Consider the following 21,183-nt stretch of genomic DNA (forward strand, 5'->3'; position numbering starts at 1 on the left):
AGCTGTCAGCGGCAGGTTGCAGGCGAGTGATACTGGTCATTTTCCCGAGTGTGAGCGAAGCCCATTGGTCCCCCAACGGTTGTTGAGAGAGCTGAAAAGGCGTTGCTATACGGGCGGCTGGCGACGGCGAGTACTGCTGCGGAAGGTATGCGTTGACGGCGTCATAGTAACGGTGAGAGGTGGGGGATGGGGAGGCGGGAGGAGCGAGTCACTCCGGGGTCACCAATGTGACGGTGGCCGAGAGAGGAGTTGTGAACTCAAAGGCAGATTGGAAACGACTGAGTTATATATTAAGGAACACTCTTCTTTATATACAAAACCTCAAGGCAACAGGACATAACATGTTCGAGAGACAGACAATGTTCAGAGCAAAACAGCAGACATGAATTTTCATGTTTGTTTGAGTGCGAGGGAAGAGCGAAGATACAAGCATATATAAAAAGGAATTATGTACAATTGTGTGACACATGGTTGGTACAGTATCGACGACATAGGAGGCATAGCACGTCTCACTTTCTTGATTCGGTTCGTTGTCTTGGGAATCTGCGAGCTTGACCTCCAGCCGCAATCCTCTGAGTTCCCCTTGAAGGGGCTCTCCCACGAAGGGGCTGACGAGTGGGAAGTGCCTCCTTTTGTATCCTTGCTAAAAAGCTAGCTGGGAGGACTTTCTTAGCAGTCCCAGAGATAAGATCTTGCGTAGCCTGTTATGCCAGAGCTGTCGACAAATCTTTCCCTAAGTCCGGAGGGAAAAGATGATTACCCAACGGAGCAAGTAAAAGTTCAGATCTCTGAACCAGGGACAAACCTGAAGAAAAAAAGGAACCAAAACATAGTCCTCTTTTTAAGAACTCCTGCCGTGAAAAGGGGCGGAAAGTTCGATGGAGCCATCCCTCCCGGCCTTATCCAGACAGGCAATCAGATGCATCTGAGCCTCGTTCTTAGGGTCTGTGGCTTTTGTGAGTTCCGAGAGTCCAGTCCATAAGGCTGAAGACTTCTATTGTCTAAAAAATTACCTTCAGCAGATGGTCCATTTCAGAATTGGACCACATAACCTTCGACTTGCTCATGGCTGACCTGAGTGAGGAGTCAACAAGTCTGGAGAAGTCTCCCTGGGAGGAGGCAGGAACTCCCAAACCAAGAACTTCCCCAGTCGAATACCACACACTAGATCTGGAAGCCAGTCGAGTTTGAGGAAAAGAAAAAGGAGGCCTTCCCTAAATCCTTTCTCTTGGATGTCCATTGGTTGAGAGTTGAGAAAACTCTCTTAACCGATCAAGCCAGGACCATCTTCTTGAAGGAGGATGTTTTTTGGGGTCTGCCCTTCAAAAACGGAGAGGGCGGGCTCTGATGTATAGGTTGAGTAAAGTCTTCTGGCTACAGAGATGGTAAAACTGTCAGAAGTTTTTAAGATCAGCTGCCTGTAGTGAATCCTGAGATTCGTCTTCTAATTCGGCTAATGGAACATTGATTCCCTGATTCGAATGGGTAGGAGACAAAACCGCGTCATCCTGTCGGTTATTGTCTTCCAAAAATAATTCATCTTGTCCTGAAGGAATCTCGTGAAGGATATCATGCAGTTGCGAAGAAGCATCATGTTTATGTACTGTAAGCCTCGAGGGAGAGACAGGTTCCAGTGCTTCCAGCATAAGATCATCATGCTGTAAGCAAGCATCAACATCGGTAACCCCATGAGAGGGAAAATCTTGTTCGCGTGCGTCCAGCATGCGTTCAGCATGTTGTATGTCAACAGCGTGACACGAGGGAGCGTTAGTTGCGCGTTCAGAAAATCGCGGAGGAGAGAGAAAAACTTGTCTATCCTGTTGCGAGGACAAGTCCCAACTACATGAGTCCATCATGCGTCCAGATTGAGACTGCTGAATGTTTCCATGAGAGGTATCAGTCTACTGCATGTGTCCCGAATTCCGTGTCTGCCGCGAGCCGTGAGGAAGCGTTAGTATCGCGTCCAGTCAGTCGTGAAGAAGGGACAACTGTTTTTCTATAGTGACGTGGGGACAAAACCTGACTGCATGCGTCCAGCATATGTCCAGACTGCCACATGCGTCCAGTTTGCCGTGAGCTTCCAGACTGCTGCATGCGTCCAGATTGCCGTGAGCTATCAGCTTGTCACATGCGTCTCGCATGAGCGATAGTCGCACGTTCCGCAGATCGCGAAGGCGAGACAACTGCTTGTCTATCTTGTTGTGTGGACAAACTTTGAGTGTATGCATCCAGCATACGTCCAGACTGCCGCATGAGTCCACCTTGTCGCTTGCTGCAACGCGAGCTGATCACTGCAAGGGAGCGTTGCTGAGTGTCGGAGAAATACGCTGTCCGATAATATCTTGATTAACGGAAGACCCTTTTCTTGGTCTATTGCTGTCCTTAGATTCTTTTAGATGCGACTTCTCTGTCCGAGAATCGTAAGCATCAAACAGAGACGAAATCGACTTCTTTAATTCAGACAAATCAGATACATGATGAGTGCCGTGTGCGCTAACTGAACGATGTACTGATCGCTGCGAGGTATCGTACGATACTTCCAGGGCGATCTGAACCGTGTACCGATCGTTGTGAGGGATCGTCAACAGTATTCGGGTGGATACCAGGGGAAAGTCCTTGTGACATTTCCCAAACTGGGGGAGGGGAAGAAGCGTGTACCGACGTAAACTGAGCACCTTCCACCTCTGACGAACTATGCGTCTTACGTGACTGTTTCGGTGCTGACACGTTGCCTTCGTCCGAAAGGAAAAAACCTCCGGCGAACACCAGTCACTGCAGGATGGTTTATTAGGAGACATACATCTCTTGAGTGGTCTTGAACGTAGTGGTTGGCGCCAACCATGTCGCGGTTTTACGTGATGGGATACCTTGCCTTTCCAATGGCAAGGGTAAGCGTCAGAGGCGTAACAATCGGGTGGCAGAGGTGGCAAACTGCCACGGGCCCAGGGCCTATAATGATTAAAGGGGCCCATGGACGTAGAGTCACAGAAAGGGAGCCAAGGGACCCAAGGGATATGGGCCCATGGCCGTAAAAAGAAGAAAAAAAAAAATTGCTACTGCTTGCTGTTATATCGTAGTGATTTAGAAAAAAAATTATTTAAAATTCCTCAAAATAATACTGGCAAATGATTATTAACAGAAACTGAGAAGACATTACATATTGTTAATGTATATGATGGCCTTTGTGGGTTATGGGTTTGGAGGTCATAGGGAGTATTACTGTTCGTACACTACAGGTCCGTATGAGATCTTGGCTTGAACGCGTTATGTTCCTGTCTAAGTCCTGGCCTCCGTGTACACCAGTTACCAGAGCTTATCAGTTGTCACCGCCTGTGACCGCCAATATCTTTTGATCATTTAAAGGAAAAAGTGAGAAGTTTTTCGCGTTTCGTGATTGTTTTACATTGTATTTTTTTATAAGTTGACTACAACTGATAGTTATCTTACACCTTATGAAAGATTATGTTGATTACGAATTGTAAACTTAATTTCAATATTTGACTCACAATAAAAATAATGTAATAGAAATAACAATGCATTGAAGAAATATCTTTGATAACTTCACAATGATATCAATAAAAAAAATGGTGTTTGCGTTCCACCTCGGTGGTCGCAGATTCGATTCTTGGCCATTCCATTGAGGAGTGAGAGATGTGTATTTCTGGTGATAGAAGTTCACTCTCGACTTGGTTCGGAAGTCACGTAAAGCCGTTGGTCCCGTTGCTGAATAACCACTGGTTCCATGCAACGTAAAAACACCATACAAACAGAAAAACAATAGAATTTTTGTATAACAAATGATAACAGAGTATAATTTTCTCAATTAATAATAGTTTTTATTTACAGTGAATCGGATAAATCATGCCTCCCAAAAAACATCTTAGTGGCAGTGAAAAGCGGAAAAAGAAAAAAAGAAAATTAAATTAAGGCATCAAAGCTTCCAAAAATTAGTGGTTTCTTTTCCCCAACAGTAGAAGTGATTAACGAAAATGCAAAGGACAATGACAGTTGTGAAGCTATGGGAGAAAATACTAATAGTAGCGTCACTAGTGGAAATGCCTACTGCTAGTACTAGTTTAGTTGAAACAAACACAGCAACTGATACAGGTGAAAAGAAATTAGACGAAGTTGGCAGGCCTGATTCTGACCCAGTTTCCGACACTATATTAGGTAATACCTGTGAAGATGAGTGTAAACCTAGTACCTCAAAAGACAATGTGCCTGAGCTCTCATTTGACACAATAAAATCGTTGTGGCCCACAGACCGAGGACATTTTTATGGAACAAAACTTGAAGGACCAAACAAAACGATTTATCATTACAAATGGACATTGCAAGCCTAATGGCCCTTTCAAAAAGGATGCAGAAGGTCGCTCTTTCTCTGAAAAATATCGTCATGCAGTGTCCAAATCAGGTGTGAAAATTGAGAGGTCGTGGTTATGCTATTCAGTTGTTCTTGATAAAGCTTATTGTGAGACTTATTGGTTGTTTGCTAATCGAGGAGCGAGTAGATTTCAAGATACATGGATTGATGGCTATTGTGACTGGAAACACATAGGTGAGGGTATGAAGATGCACGAATCATCCCAAATTCACTATAATTCATGCCTAGTGTATGAACAATGGCGCTTGCATGGAACTTTGAGTGAAGCACTTGAAGGCAATCTTCAAAAGGAGAAAAAATACTGGCGTCAGGTTTTGGACAGATTATTAAATGTAACTCTTACATTAGCGATGGGCAATTTGCCATTTCGTGGACACAAAGAAGGAACACAAGCAGAAGATGAAGGTGATTATGGTGAGGATGAAAGGAAACATGGAAATTCATTTGAATTATTGAGTTGGTTTCTAAATATGATCCAGTTCTTTCAGAATTAATCAGTAAACCTTAAGGTAAACAAAGTATATGAGCCCAATGATACAAAATGAACTCATTCAGTTGCTTTCAAAGGAAACTGAAAAAGAACTTACTTATGTCATTAAAGCAGCTCCATTTTATAGCATAATGTTAGATACAACACAGGATATTTCTAAAATTGATCAGATGTGTGAAATATACCGTTACTGTAGCATAGAATATAATGATAATGGAAAGCCAAAAGCCCTACAAATTAATGAGTCTTTTTGGGGGTTTCATAAGGTTGAGGGCCAGAGTGGAGCTGCACTGTCAGAACAAATTTTGCAAATAATTAAACAAAGAGGACTTTCTATTTCAAGGTGTCGTGGCCAAGGATATGATGGAGCTAGTAACATGAAGGGGATATACAAAGGTGTGCAGAAAAAAAATAATTGATGTTGAACCCAGTGCAGTTTATGTTCATTGTGCTGCTCATGATTTAAATTTGGTGATTAATGATGCTGTCAAGGATGTGACAGAAATGGCACAGTTTTATGATATTGTTCAAAGAGTCTGTGTTTTTTGGATTTAGTATCAAGAGATGGGACATATTATCTAGCTTAATTTCTGAATCAGGCACTCACAAAGGAGTAACTATTAAAAAGTTAAACCCAACTAGATGGGCTGAACGTTATGATGCGGTATTTGCTCTCAAAGTTCAATTCTGTGATGTGCAGAAAGCTCTAGAACAAATATTATGCAGCTCTAAGGCAGACGAACGCAATGAAGCCACTGCACTAAAGAAATGTCTTGAAAATTTTAATTTTGTATTCCTTTTAACGTTTCAGCCCAAAATCTTACAGTCAATAGATTTAGTATCAAAAATGTTGCAATCAAAAGCAGTTGATCTTGCTAAGGCAGCAGACCTCTTAAAGGTTTGCATGGATGAGTTGTGCAGATTAAGAAATCAGTTTGAGGATGTAAAGAAAGAAGCAACAGATATAGCCCAGAAGTAGTCAATCCGACCAGAATTTGAGGAAAAGAGACTTCGTACCGTAAAAAGACATTTCGGCGAGCTTTGTGAGGACCAAAGATTAGAAGATCCAGAGAGTTTGTGTAGAGTAACTGTTTACTATCGTACTCTGGACATCATCACAGCTCAGTTGAACTTCCGTTTTACTGGCTTGCATGAAGTTGTCTCATCATTCTCAGTGTTGGATCCAATCTCATTGCAAAATTTATCTGACTCAGAGCTGTACGAAAAGGCATATAGTTTAGTGAAAAAATACCACAACGATGTGTCAGAAACATTCACACAGGAAATTTTCAGCATGAGATCTGCTCTGAATGGAGAAATAAGCAAAGTTTCTAGTATTAAGGACCTTGCTAATATGTTGATCATAGAAAATCATTCTATTTCAGCCAGTTTCCCTGAGGTTTGTACTGCATTGCTTTTGTTTTTAACTGTTCCAGTCTCAACTGCAAGTGCAGAGCGTTCATTCTCCAAACTAAAGCTTGTTAAAAACTATTTGCGAAGTACAATGGCACAGGAAAGATTAGAAGGACTAGCTCTTCTATCAATTGAACAAGGAACTGCGCGTAAATTGAACTTGAGTAAAGTCATTGACAGATTTGCAGAGATGAAAGCAAGGAAGAAAGAATTGTAGAAAGTATAAGGTATATTTGTTTATTTAATGATGGTATAAATGTTTTGGACCAAGTTGTGTTTATTTTCATTTTATAGGTATCGTAATTATGTAATAATGCAATGGCCGCATAGGCCTACATGAGGGTATTCATCAGATTCATTATTGAAAATATGACAAATTCGAAGATAATTTGTATTTTTCCTAACCATACAAACCTTAGCTATTTACAAAGGGTTACCTTTTAGCGCAGCTGAAATGGCGAGCCATTAGAATTTAACGAGGGTGTATTACCCCCGCGCTAGTTAGCGGGGGGGTAGGGGAGTGGTAGCTAGCTACCCCTCCTCCCCCTCACACACAGGTGAATGCTCACTTTCACTTAGAGGTAGGACTTGTCTTGGGGGACAGGGCTGGCGGGCAAATATGTGTAAATAGCTAAGGTTTGTATGGTTAGGAAAAATACAAATTATCTTCGAATTTGTCATTTGTTCCGTAACCGAAATACAAACCACGCTATTTACAAAGGGTGACTTACCCCTTAGGTAGGGTGGAAAGTCCCCAGCCATACTGGCTTTGGCTTTACCCGGGGACTCAGAATCCGAGTGAGTCGCACTCGAGAAAAGGAGTCCCTGCACCTCACAAGTTCCTTGCTCCGCAAGGAACCACATGGTTCTGGCCTACGTAAGCTTGTGTGTGAAGGAAGAAGTGTGACCCATCCTAGGCAGTTGACCTGGAGTTCCAGAAGGAACTCTGGGTTAGGACGTTCCCAATACCACCTCGTCAGGGTATGGGGGACGCGACAGTATTGACTCAATACTCGGAACACAAGGAAGCATGGTTTACCTGCAGAGGTTCGAGGTCAGCTATGCAGAGACCAGGATGCTGCTTCCCCGTAGAGGGGATGATGAAGAAAGAAGTAAGGGCCAGACATACTTCTTTCGTTCATGCAGACTAAAACCTGATAACAATGCCCTCAACCTTCTGCTACCTGTCCAAAAAGGAGCCTGAGGTTAGACCAGCTGTTGTGTAGCCACCACAGAGCGATAGAAAACGTATCGAGACTCCTGTGGGTCACGCCCTGCAGGAAGCGGGCTGCGAAGGTCATTAGACGCTTCCAGACTCCAACTTGTAGCACCTGCGTCACAGAGTAGTATTACTCGAAGGCGAGGGACGTTGCGATGTATCCAACATCGTGCTGTAGGGCGACGTGACGGGGGAGGGTCTGGAGACAGGTCGAGATGAATGTCCTTGAGTCCGGGCTGAAGAGGTATACTGGTGACTCTCCCCCGTGTCCCCCTTGTGCTCCCAAATCGGCTGCAACTGAGGACAAACTGCAGCTGTTCCCAGCGCTAACCTCTCGATTCCTTTACTGGCAAGAAAGAGAAGGTCTTGGGACATCAGATAAAGAATGGAGACTCGAAATCTTGAATGAATCGGACCGAAGGGCAGGGACCCCCAGATTCTGAGTCTAGCCAACAACTCAGGAGCGAGCCTGAATGTTGCCTTCCCCTCTTCCTTAGAAAGGGGGGAGTCATAAGAGACCAAGAAGATTGCTTACACACTGGCCGTGGCCAGAGTGAGCAGGAGACCCAAGGCGGAATACAATCCGAGGGCTGTCGTAAAGGGTCTTGAGAAGATCTCTTAAAGGACTAAAAGTCCGAGCCATGCTCCAAGTTGGAGGTCTTCCTCCGACTAGGGCAGGGACGATCGTAGCTTCGCATGAGCGAGGATAGATCCAGCGGGCAGGAAAAAGTTATTCCTTTAAGCCTGAAGGTCAGGGAAAGGCTGAGCGACAGGCTTCATTGCCGAGAGCGGAAAGGAGTTTCCTCCCGCCGAAAGGCAATAAGACCGTTATTGCTGGAGAAGAGGCCTCAAGGGAAGAGGTATATCTCCCCCGGCACCAACCACCTTAGACTCTTCACTTTGCCTGGGAGACCCCTGTGGATGACTATCGCAGATGACGCGACCTCCGTACCGCGACTGTAGCGGGTTGTCTCTTCTTGAGGAGGAGGCGTAGTGTCTCCAGGCATGAAGCCGAAGCGACGCCCCGGTTCGGGAGAGATGTCGCAGTGTGGTTGCTTGAGTAGTCTGTGCCGTGGGAGAAGCTCTCCCGGGAGTTCCGTCAGGGGAAGCAGAGGGTCCAGAAACCGTTCTGCGCATAGTCCCAGTGGAGCTCTCCCATTGAAAGGTTGACAGACAACCTGGTCTTGTTGAGACCCATTGTCCACAGACAAAAAGGAGGGAAGACGCAGGCGTCGAAGTTGTCCCACCATCACCGGAATGCATCTTGCCAGAGTCTCGGGGTCTGAGACTGGGGGGAAGAATAGCGGAAGCTTGAGGTTCCAAGCTGTCGCGATCAGGTCCCCCAGACCAGTACTTGCTGGTTACCCAAGGTCAAAGACCCCCAGGTACACTCTCTCTACGAGGCTCTGCTCGGATAGTCTGAGAGAACATTCCCCTGCCTGGAATGAGAGAGCCAATGGTGGTATTGAGAGAATCTCAATCATCCCGGTATCTCTACTGCAAGATGTGAAGGTGTGAAAATGCATCCCCTGCTGGTTAGAATATGCCAGAATCATGAAGTCGACGCGCACGGGGCGACTCGGCAGGAGCTGTAGGATCTGTAGAGGGGCCAGACTAAGGCCCCTAAGTCTGCCTGAATGATGGAGAGGTATCCTTCAGGTCTTGACCATAGGCCTGGACCGGAACATGCCCCCCCCCTTTCCTTTGACGAGTCCGAGAACCGCATCAAGAATGTGGGGAAAGGACGAGAATATCCACTACCATCAAGAGGCTCCATAGGTCAACACCCATTGCAGGTCTAATAGTTCCGCTGGTCCCATAGGGGCCAGGAAGTCCGGTTAAACATTGCCTGAAGCCACCGGAACTTGGATCGCCCCACATGGAACTTATCCTGAGGCGACCGTTCGGACTATAGACGGGTCAATGAGGAAAGGAGAACTAGGAAACGTTCCAAGGTAGGGCTGAAAGCTCTGCTTGACTGAGAACAGGTACTGCGACTCTCCTCAGTCTTGCCACAGTCAACCGAAAGGAAGGCTCGGAGGATGTGGTGACAGAATCTGGCGTACCCAGGTGGTCACCCATCCAAGTACCGACGTTGCTTAACCTCGCTGGACGGACGAGAAGCGGGGTTTCCAACGTGGTAAGGCCGTTGACTCAATATCATGGCCAGATACTCCAGATGTTGAGGCAGAGGAAGAGAAGGCTCCAAGCAAAATACCATGAGCCCACACTCATGGTAAGCATCCGGAAGCTTGTCCCGGCGCTGAAGAAGGTTGAACCCGAGCCTACCGGAGTTGACCAGCCCTCCAAACAGCAGAGGAGGCGGAAGCCTGCACCTGAGCGGCCAAGAGGAAGGCAGGGAGAGTTCTCTGGGGACACAAACCTGCTATGCCACGACGGGATAGCCACACTGCATCATAAGCAGGAATACTTGCAGTCTAGGCTGAATTCGACGAGCACCCTGGAAGATGGATGGAATGGAAACTGAAAGTACCCGTCCTTCCGATCCAGGGTTTAAGGAGTCCTGTCGCCTCGTTACCAGTCTGATCGATTCTGCTGGTCTACGCTGGCCGAAGTTTGTTCGACAAACTTGATCAGGGCTGAGAGGTCGACTACGGACATCCCCTCTCAGATCCTTCCTTACAAGAAAGGATCGACTGAGGGGGCCGGGGGTGAAGCCGTCGATGATCCTAAGGAAGACCTTCGCCTAAGGTATGGATCATTCTGCCCAACCGGGCAACTCTGCTGACGCTATGGCATAGAGGTTCAGAGACACTGAATTCGCTGACAGAGACGGCAGGCGCGATATCCTTGGCTGATCACAGAGATTGTGCGGGAATGGGCATCGGGAAGCTGTCATTCGGATGAGTAACCTTAAGCATCCTCCCAGCGAAAAACCTGCAATCCTAGAGTTCGTGAACTCCTTTTAGGACTATGCCCCCCCGGGGGAGTCTCCCGTGCCATCTGTTCCTGACAGGAGGAAACTGCAATTGGACACCTCGTCCCAGTTGTCGTAGCCGATAACTTAGGCCGACGTGGTTGAAAGAAAAGGGCGCTGGAGCACTGCAGAGTCTGGAAGAAAGCGCCTTGGAGGAGTGAAACCGGAAGTTGATTTCCTCCGCACAGCAGCTGTCTAAGTCTCTGTCCTTGGGCACAAACAAACTCTTCTCAAGGATGGAAGGGTGTCTGAGGTCGTCGACCTCCACAGATGAGACACCCGAAGGAAGCCCTCAGTCAGCACGTCAAGATGGTACAACATCGAGCTTGTCCGCAAGTTAGATACTTAACGACGAAAGGCCAAGGTGCCTGAGCTCAAGAGGAGGAAAGTACCCCTGATCTTCCTGTACCTTCCTTGAACCAAACCTCGGGCCGTAACCGAGGAGGGAAAGAACCTGGTAAGCTCCCAGAGGAAGGGGTAAGCAGTCACCCCTTGTCCGATGGAGAAATCTCGAACGGAAAGCCCCCCCGCCAAAAATCCTTCCAGGGAATGACGGGGAAGGGCTAACCCAGGTTCAGGAAAGAGGAGTGTTGCTCAGATCTCCCTTAAGTTTCTCCTATTCTTGCAAGTGCCATGCTCTGCGTTTACGGGGTGAGGCCGTGTTCTGGAAATATGCTCCAGAAGAATTCGCCAGGCTGGCCATGCTGCGAAAACCCCATTGGGAATCGTGGTCGCAATCACCCTGGAGCTCGCACGACGGTAATTCAAAGATTTTTGCGTGGGCGAACGTGGAAGCGCCCATGCGCGGTAACGCAAACGAAGGTGAGCGAAGGAGCGCAGAAGGAGGGCGAGCGTGGTAGGAAGGGCGAGAGCTGGTGGTCGGCGAGCGATAACCCATAGACGAGCAATGGATACTGCAAGAAATAAGCCGACGTTTGTGCGAAGAAACACTGTAGGTTCGCGCGACGGAACACCATCCGTCCGCGCGATGGAAAAACCGTTGGTTCGCGCGTGGGCGAACATTGGAGAGCATGGGCGCGGACGCGCATGAGCGTAGACGTGCAGGCACGTGGGCGTGTGGGCGCGCAGGCGAATGGTCGCGCGGGCGCACAGGCAAGCGGTCGCGCGGGCGCGCGGGCGAGCGGTCGCGCGGGCGCGCAGGCGAGCGGCCGTGAGGGTGGGCAGGTGGATGAGAGCGAGTCCGAGGCGGGGAACGCAAGAGTTAGCGCGATGGCGAGGAAACGCGCTGCCGCGTGGGCGAGGAAGACTGCTGGCGATATGGATCAACAAGCGATCGGTGGTGAGCTGGTGAGCGCTAACGCGCAGGTTGGCGATGGCGCGTTGTGTTATGCCGACGCGATGGTCGAGCAGCATGCGCAGGTGAGCGATCGTGCATTGGCGAGCAGTATGCGAAGGTGAGCGATCGCGAGCAGCATGTGCAGGAGGGCGATCGCGCGATGGTGATCAGCATGCGCCGGGTCGCGCGATGGTGATCAGTATGCGCAGGGTCGCGCGATGGTGATCAGCATGCCAGGGTCGCGCGATGGCGATCAGCATGCGCAGGTGGGCGGTCGCGCGATGGCGAGCAGCATCTGCAGGTGGGCAATCGCGCGATGGCGAACAGCATCCCTAGTTGAGGGTCGCGCGATGGTGATCAGCATGCGCAGGGTCGCGCGATGGTGATCAGCATCCGCAGGTGTGCAGTCGCGCGATGGCGATCAGCATCCGCAGTTGAGGGTTGCGCGATGGCGATCAGCATCTGCAGTTGAGGGTCGTGCGATGGCGATCAGCATCCGCAGTTGAGGGTCGCGCGATGGCGATCAGCATCCGAAGTTGAGGGTCGCGCGATGGCGATCAGCATCCGCAGTTGAGGGTCGCGCGATGGCGATCAGCATCCGCAGTCGAGGGTCGCGCGATGGCGATCAGCATGCGCAGTTGAGTTAGTAGCTGGCGAACCATGTTCCTTCAGAAGTGTTGGAGAAGCGTTGGCGTGCTGGCTGTAACACACGCGGGCGATCCGGAGATCGCCGAGAGACAGGTGATCGCTGGCGAGCTGATGATCGCTGACGAGCAGAAGGCTAAGCGTGGAAGCCTGCGCATAGAAGAAGAGTCCTTGACCCCGACCTGAACCGAAGTTCTAGATCGCGAGGGCGAACGTGGGCGCACAGGGCGCGTAACAGGAACCAACAGGAACAGCAGGGATGATCATCTTGAAAGCGCTGACGAACAGGAGAGTGCTGATGAGCAGAAGAGCGCCTGTGCGCTAACACTGAGCAGGAGCAGTAGAGAACACAGCAGAAGGGCGCGCAAGGAAACCCTGACACGCAAGGGAAGAACCCCCGTGGGGGCAACCCTTTGCCCCGAAGGGATCGTTGTCCGCCGGGAGACTGATGTCCGTCGGAAGACCGCTGTCTGTCGGGAAGACCGTTGTCCGTCGGGAAGACCGTTGCCCGTCGGAAGACGAGATCAGACTGCTGTCCATCTGCACCAAGGCAGAAGATCGAGAAAGGAGTTGTAGGCTGCAAACGGAGATCCAAAAAGGCGCCTCAAGCACCCTTATAGGGAGATGAGAGGCCCTTACGACAAGGCGGACGGTGGGCCTTACGGCGAGGGAGGCCAACAGCAACAGAAGAAACCTCCGAAGAGGAGTCTCTATGAGTGTACTCTCTCGCGAACGAAAGAGAAACACTTCGTAGAAGAGACTGGTCAGCCAGTGACCTAAAAGGAGCAATCCTCCGAAGAGGAGCTCCTGCAGTTGCCCAGCCCCTTGAGCGAAACTGCAGGTGCGACCGCTCAGCACCAAGAGCATAGTCGCACGAAAAAAAGGCAAGAGAAGAACCCCCCAAAAGGGGAACAACTCAAGCCTGGACAGGAAAAACTTCCCTCGGAAGGAAAGTTACCCGCCCAAGGAGGCAAGCCTCCTGAGAGTTCTAAAATGAACTGGAGAGCTGTCCGTCGTCACGGGAGTACTTTCAGTAGGAGACACGCCCCTGACGAAAATACAAGGGGGGAGGCAGCAACAGCCGAATCCCCAGGACTCAACCAGACAGCTCACACCATTGCCATATTACAGAAACGAACTAGATCGGTAACTGTAAAAAAAAAAAAAAAAAAAAATAATATTAGTACACATTCATTCCCCCGGGAAGGCTCCGAAGAGGAATCCCGAGGGAAAGGAAACAAGAATTACACAACAGGCACGTGCCCTCACAACCACTTACACTCACGGAAGGAGAGCTGTAACCAAAACAGAATTATAACAATTATAATTATGTAACTATGTAATTATGATATTTTGATTATAAAATAAATTTTTGAATATACTTACCCGGTGAATATATAATAGCTGACGTCACCGACGGCTCGACAGATTCCCAAAAACTCGCGAGCGATCGCCATGAAGGTAGCGGGTGTGCCCACCAGCGCCGACTATCGGCCAGATACCGCATATACATGTAAACAGCTCCAGTTCTTCTCATTCCGCTGGGTCTCCATCGGGGAGGAAGGGGGGGCCTTTAATTTATATATTCACCGGGTAAGTATATTCAAAAATTTATTTTATAATCAAAATATCATTTTTAAATATTAAACTTAGCCGGTGAATATATAATAGCTGATTCACACCCATGGTGGTGGGTAGAGACCAGTATTAATACAGTTTACGGCGTATATGCTTAGAGTTTTTGACAGTTATATCATAACAAAACCCAAATAAATATAGGTACCTGGTAAGGAAGCTGACTCTGACGATTACTCTGCCTTGTTAGTCCGCTTTCCTCACGAAGCCCAGCCATCCTCTCAGGATGCTGAAAGACTCCCAGGAGCTGAAGTATCCAGGGCGACAACCCATACAACAGGACCTCATCAAAACCCTTAATCTGGGCGCTCTCAAGAAATGACATTTGACCACCCGCCAAATCAAAAAGGATGCGAAAGGCTTCTTAGCCTTCCGTACAACCCAATTTCAAGAGAAGATTAAAAGGATATTGGAATTAAGGGAATGTAGTGGTAGAACCCTAACCCACTACTGCACTCGCTGCAACGAATGGACCCAGTGTGTAGCAGTCCTCATAAAGAGTCTGGACATCTTTTAAGTAAAATGACGCGAATACCGACTTGCTTCTCCAAAAGGTCGCGTCCATAATACTTCGCAGAGATCTGTTTTGCTTAAAGGCCACGGAAGTTGCTATAGCTCTTACTTCGTGCGTCTTAACCTTAAGCAAGCAACGGTCTTTTTCACTCAAGTGAGAATGAGCCTCTCGGATTAAAAATCTAATAAAATACGACAAAGCATTTTTAGACATAGGCAATGATGGCTTCTTAACTGAGCACCACAAGGCCTCAGATCCACCTCGTAAGGATTTGGTACGAGCTAAAAAAAAAAACTTAAGAGCTCTAACTGGACACAGTACTCTTTCAAGCTCGTTGCCTTCGATCTCTGATAGGCAAGGTATATCAAATGACTTAGGCCAATGACGAGAAGGCAGTTCATTTTTTGGTCAAGAAACCAAGCTGAAGTGAACATGTGGCTTTATCTGTGGAAAAGCCGATGTTCCTACTAAAGGCATGGATCTCACTGACCCTTTTAGCCGAAGCCAAGCACACTAAGAAAAGCATCTTGAGGGTGAGATCCTTCAGGGAGGCTGAATGTAATGGCTCAAACCTGTCGGACATTAGGAACCTTAGGACCACGTCTAAGTTCCATCCAGGAGTTGCCATACGACGCTCCTTAGAGGTCTCGAAAGACTTAAGGAGATCTTGGAGATCTTTATTATTGGAAAGATCTAAGCCTCTATGTCTGAATACAGACGCCAACATGCTCCTGTAGCCCTTAATAGTGGGCGCTGAGAGGGAGCGAACATCTCTCAGATGTAGGAGAAAGTCTGCGATTTTGGCTACAGAGGTACTGGAAGAGGAAGTAGATGATGACTTGCACCAGTCTCTAAAGACTTCCCACTTCGACTGGTATACTTTGATGGTAGAAGCTCTCCTAGCTCTCGCAATCACTCTGGCTGCCTCCTTCGAAAATCCTCGAGCTCTTGAGAGTCTTTCGATAGTCTGAAGGCAGTCAGACGAAGCGCGGGGAGGCTTTGATGAAGATCCCTTACGTGGGGCTGCCGTAAGAGATCCATCCTTAAAGGTAGACTCCTTGGAACGTCTACCAGCCATTGAAGTACCTCTGTGAACCACTCTCTTGTGGGCCAGAGTGGAGCAACCAATGTCAACCTGGTCCCTTCGTGAGAGGTGAACTTCTGCAGCACCTTGTCTAGGATCTTGAAAGGTGGAAAGGCATAAACGTCCAGGTGAGACCAGTCCAGCAGGAAAGCGTCTATGTGGGCTGCCTCTGGATCTGGAACTGGAAAGCAGTAAGTCGAGAGCCTCTTTGTCAGAGAGAGCCGCAAAAAGATCTATGGTGGGTTGACCCCATGTCATCCATAGCTTCTCGCACACAGTCTTATGCAACGTCCACTCCATGGAGATGACTTGTCCTCTTCTGCTGAGGCCGTCCGCCAAGACATTCATTTTCCTTGCACAAATCTCGCCAAAGGAGAAAATGGAGTTCCTTCTGATCTGTGGATCAAAGACCCGAGCCTTCCAGACTGTCCAGTGGAGCTCCCTAACCCAAATCCGATGGTAGGTAGTAGGTTGGCCAGGGCACCAGCCACCCGTTGAGATACTACCGCTAGAGAGTTATGGGGTCTTTTGACTGGCCAGACAGTACTACATTGGATCCTCCTCTCTGGTTACGGTTCATTTCCCTTTGCCTACATACACTGAATAGTCTGGCATATTCTTTACATATTCTCCTCTATCCTCATACACCTGACAACACAGATTACCAAATAATTCTTCATCACCCAAGGGGTTACTGCGCTGTAATTGTTCAGTGCCTCTTTCCTCTTGTTAAGGGTAGAAGAGACTCTTTAGCTATGGTAAGCAGCTCTTCTAGGAGAAGGACACTCCAAAATCAAACCACTGTTCTCTAGTCTTGGGTAGTCCCATAGCCTCTGTACCATGGCCTTTCACTGTCTTGGGTTAGAGTTCTCTTGCTTGAGGGTACACTCGAGCACACTCTATCTTATTTCTCTTCCTCTTGTTTTGTTAAAGTTTTTATAGTTTATATAGGAGATATTTATTGTTGTTACTCTTCTTAGAATATTTTATTTTCCTTTTTTCCTTTCCGCACTGAGCTATTTTCCCTGTTGGAGCCCCTGGGCTTATAGCATACTGCTTTTCCAACTAGGGTTGTAGCTTAGTAAGTAATAATAATAATAATAATAATCTGAAAACAACACATGGTTTGGGTTCTTGATCGCAAGAGAAAGACCTTCTCGAAGTCTGATGTTGCTGTCCCACCAAGTCAGACATGTCTAGACTGAGTTGGAGATTGGGAAAGAGATACTCACTAAGCCCTTCTCCTTGTTCCAATGGTTTAGGTGAAATTGGAAAGGGCATAGGATGAGTCTCCCCAGAGAGATAAACTGCTCCAGCGATGAAAGAGTTCCCACGAGGCTAGCTCAAACTCTTACAGAGCAACTGTTTTTCTCTTGCAAGTGAAGGACTTTTAACAGAGCTTGTTCCATTCTTGCGGGAGACGAAAAGGCCCGAAAAATCAGACACTGTCTCTCCATTCCCAAATAAAGAATAGTCTGGGATGGGGTACTGTAAGTTACGACTTCTCTACGTTCACTATGAGACCTAGCTCCTTGGTTAGGTCTAATGTCCATTAGAGGCTCTCCAGACAGCAATATAATGACGACGCCCTGATTAGCCAGTCGTCAAAATAAAGGGAGGCTCTGAATCCTCAAAAAATGTAGAAAGCTTGCTACATTTTGCCAGGGCCTTGTAAAAACAAGAGGAGCAGGAATGAGGTCGGAGTACAGTGCTTGACATTGGTACATTACTTTCCCGTCCACAAACCTCAGATGTAGTTGAAAGTTTGGATGAATCGGGATGTGGAAGTATGCATCCTGAAGGTCGAGAGAGACCATCCAGTCGCCTTCCCTTAATGCTGCCAAGACAGATTTGGTAGTCTTCATCGTGAAGTTTGTCTTGACAATGAACACATTGAGCGCACTTACATCTTAAGTACTCCTGCAGTGAACGTGGCTGCCAGATCATTGGAGCCATCCCTGATAGCCTTGTTCCTGCAGAGAATGTGGCTGCCAGATCATTGGAGCCATCCCTGATAGCCTTGTTCATGCATGACATAATTGTACAGCAAAACTTCAAACGCTCGAAAAAAAAAAAAACTCCTAACAGGAGATGGTCTAGCTCTGAAGCCGACCATAAAATCTTGGAGCGTCTCATGGCCAGGCGACGGGGAGAGTCTATGAGGCTTGAGAAGTCTCCCTGGGCAGAGGCAGGAACTCCCAAGCCGAGAACTTCTCCCGTGTCATACCAGACGCTCGCTCTATAAGCCAGTTTAAAAGGAGGGAAAGCAAAGGCTGTCTCCCCCAAACGCCTCCTGGTGATCAACCAGTCGCCTAGCAAACGTAAAGCTCTCTTAGAAGAGCGAGAGAGCACTAGCTTAGACAACAACGACTTCGAAGTAGCTAGGCCTAGTGTAAACTCTGACGAAGGCGAACGAGGAGCAGCAGTTACAAAATGGTCCGGACAGAGATCCTTAAAAATCAGCATGATTTTTTTTTTAAAGTCCATAGAGGGCTGAGCAGTTTAGGCTCCTCTCCGTCTGACAAAGTCCCCAAAGGAATATCAGTAGGAGGAGGATCAGCAACTTCCTCATCTGAAGGAACCTCGTCCGACAATTGCCGAGTCTCATGAAAAGGAGAGACCTGCCGCGGTGGCAATGCTTGACAAGCAAAGTCCACACGCAAAGGAGCAGCAGTAGCAGTCAAGGAAGCGACGTCATGTCGCTGCTGAAAGGACTGACCAGCAACAACAACAGGAGTTGATGGACGCTCGACGTCAAGTCGAGACTGCCTTGACTGCCTAGACTGAGCAGTCAAAACAACCCTTGACTGCGGTGCTTGACGCTCAACGTCAAAACAAGGCAACTGAGCTGGTTGGCGAACGTCCTGAACGTCAACACGAGACTGCGGCAGCGGCTGAACGTCAAGACGAGGCTGCGGCAGCGGCTGAAAGTCAACACGGGACTGCAGCGAGTGAGGATCCAAGTCACGTGACTGACGTGACAAACTACCGACATCACGTTTCATAACGTCAAAAGGACGAGTAAATGCTCGTTTGGGCGGCTGACGGCCAGAGTCTCGTTTAGCGTAACGGCGACTCGAAAGCGAAGGTTCATCGTGAACCTGCTCAACGTCATACTTCTCCATAAGGGAGGCAAGCTTAGTCTGCATGTCCTGCAGGACAACCCAATTAGGATCAACGGGAGTCGGAACGGGCCGAGACGACGGTAACGTCTGTGTTGGCAAAACATTGCCTTTACCGCGACCCTCGGACCCCGTGTTACGCTTGCGTTTAATAGGCGAACCGTCTTCCGACGACTGCAAAGGGTCAGAGCTGTCCCCATGGCTACAGCCAGGACGCTGGACATGTCCTGAAGGGACTGACTTCCGCTTTAAGGATCTAGAAACTTTGCTCCAAGGTTTCTTTTGCGAGAAGCCTTCGGATGACGAGGAGAAAACAGCCTCGCTCGTCTTATGGTAGGGGCGCTCTTGCGAGACACGCCCGATACCACAGAGGAAACGTCTGTTCGTTGGTTAAAGCCTCTCGTCCCCTTAAGTCCTACGACATTACTTCTCCCTGGTGCAGGGGAGCCTGAAAGAGGTCTCGGACTAGGTGAACGACAAGCACGAACAGACGAACCCTCGGTCGCAACACTAAATACACTTTGCGCACTTATCACTTTATCACTACGATTTTCTGTTTTTTGCACTTACTTCACTGATATCGTATTTTTCAATAATTTCACATTAGGCATGAATAAAACTGATTTCTACCTGAAGCACGCAATTCTCCCTTACATCAAAAGATGATAATTGCGAAATGAGTCGTATAATGTAAGCACATTAGTACATGCAAAAATCAGTAAACATATATATCGAATAAAACGGAAATATATAAAGTTAAAAAGGATCAGTGACTTGGGAGGAGACTAAACACTAGTTCATTAAAGACTACGTTTTCAATCTCTCACCGTACAGTGCCTTGGGACGAGAATAAAAACTAAAAACGTTTTATCCTTTCTCCCCGTACAGAGACTTGGGACGAGAGTAAACTGAATCGAGAACAACGTTACTCGCTCCTAAACTCCCTTGGGACGAGAATAAAGATCGGAACGTTCTCTCTTCCTCTCTCTCTCTCTCCGTCTCTTTCTCTCTCTCTCTCTTGTCACATACAAGAGAAAAGCCCAATCACCCTTCGTCAATAAACAGGTTATTTGACCAAAGGAAAAAACTGAAAGGACTAAAAAAATGAAAATTAACAAGTTCCTTTAAATTAGTATTTAAAACACTTCAGTTTGAAAGAAGAATGAACAAAACGTCAAAATCGATTTACTCTTTCTGCAAAGTGAAACCGTGATTCTCTCTTTCTCTATCGTAACGATAGAGCGCAAACTGCATAGCATAAATAAACCAAACGTTAGTTCATCTTTGAAAAAAAAAACAGCACGAAGACTATTCAAAGAATATCTTTCTTGAAATATTTTCTAAAAAATATTCATTTCATAACTCTTACAGAGCAAATGATTTAAACTTAACGAAAATAAAAGTTGAATGGGCTCAACGTTGTTTAACTTCGGTTTCCAAGTTAGGACCGCCTACATCTCGGAGGTAAAGGCCGCATATAAACAAAAACATAAAATTTATCTTGATGTTTAGTATAAATGGAAAGCTAATCGAAGAGGCCTAATAAAGGCGGGTGAGATATAAAATATATAGAGGAAAATCTATAATTATCAACAATAATTTTTAACGTGATAAAATAATTACTAAAAGCCTAAAACACACTTCCGTACACTGAGGGAAGGGTCGGCCATCTTTACTCTATGGAAAAAAAACAGAGATAAAAAAGCAAGGGCAAAACACTTTTACTCTCCTTTCAAAAGCATTTCTTTTGAGGATAGTATTGAATAATCCAACATGGCGAAAGCAATAAAACCAAAACCAAGTACTTCACCAATTCGGTAGAAAACTCGAGGTCATAAAGCGAGTGGAATCGACTTGTCGATGAAACCGACAGAGAAGAACTGGAGCTGTTTACATGTATATGCGGTATCTGGCCGATAGTCGGCGCTGGTGGGCACACCCGCTACCTTCATGGCGATCGCTCACGAGTTTTTGGGAATCTGTCGAGCCGTCGGAGACGTCAGCTATTATATATTCACCGGCTAAGTTTAATATTTAAAAATGTAATTTAAAAATGAATGAACACTAAAGAAAGAACGAAAACCCTGAAAGGAATCGTTCTACAAGCTGAAAAACAAAAAACAACTACAATTAGATTCATAACTAATTGAGACAAAAGTACGGCGTAGCAACCCCCCCACACGGAAAGGAAGCTACAAGGGCGTAGTAACACGTAGTAAAAGGGTGAACGACCTCAAGAGAGAGAGAGAGAGAAAGACTTAAGTCAAACTCGATTGCCACCCATAAAATTACGCCGTGGTGGCCTAACTGCCGAGGACTCCACGTAGATATCGTACACTACACACACAAATCTGAAAAGGAAACTTACTTATATCTATACTCAAGTATATATACAAACATGAAAACATGTTTACATATATATTGAGTAAATGAAAAGTAAGC

General features: G+C 47.2%; 1 protein-coding gene across 1 annotated transcript in view; it reads right to left on the bottom strand.

Moving 5' to 3' along the window:
- Positions 1–21,183, bottom strand: part of Ssadh (succinic semialdehyde dehydrogenase) — a 204,628-nt gene that overhangs the window by 124,216 nt on the left and 59,229 nt on the right. The gene's annotated exons all lie outside the window — the stretch shown is intronic.

This window comes from Palaemon carinicauda, chromosome 21 (assembly GCF_036898095.1).
Source record: "Palaemon carinicauda isolate YSFRI2023 chromosome 21, ASM3689809v2, whole genome shotgun sequence".
In the NCBI taxonomy this organism is placed as follows: domain Eukaryota; kingdom Metazoa; phylum Arthropoda; class Malacostraca; order Decapoda; family Palaemonidae; genus Palaemon; species Palaemon carinicauda.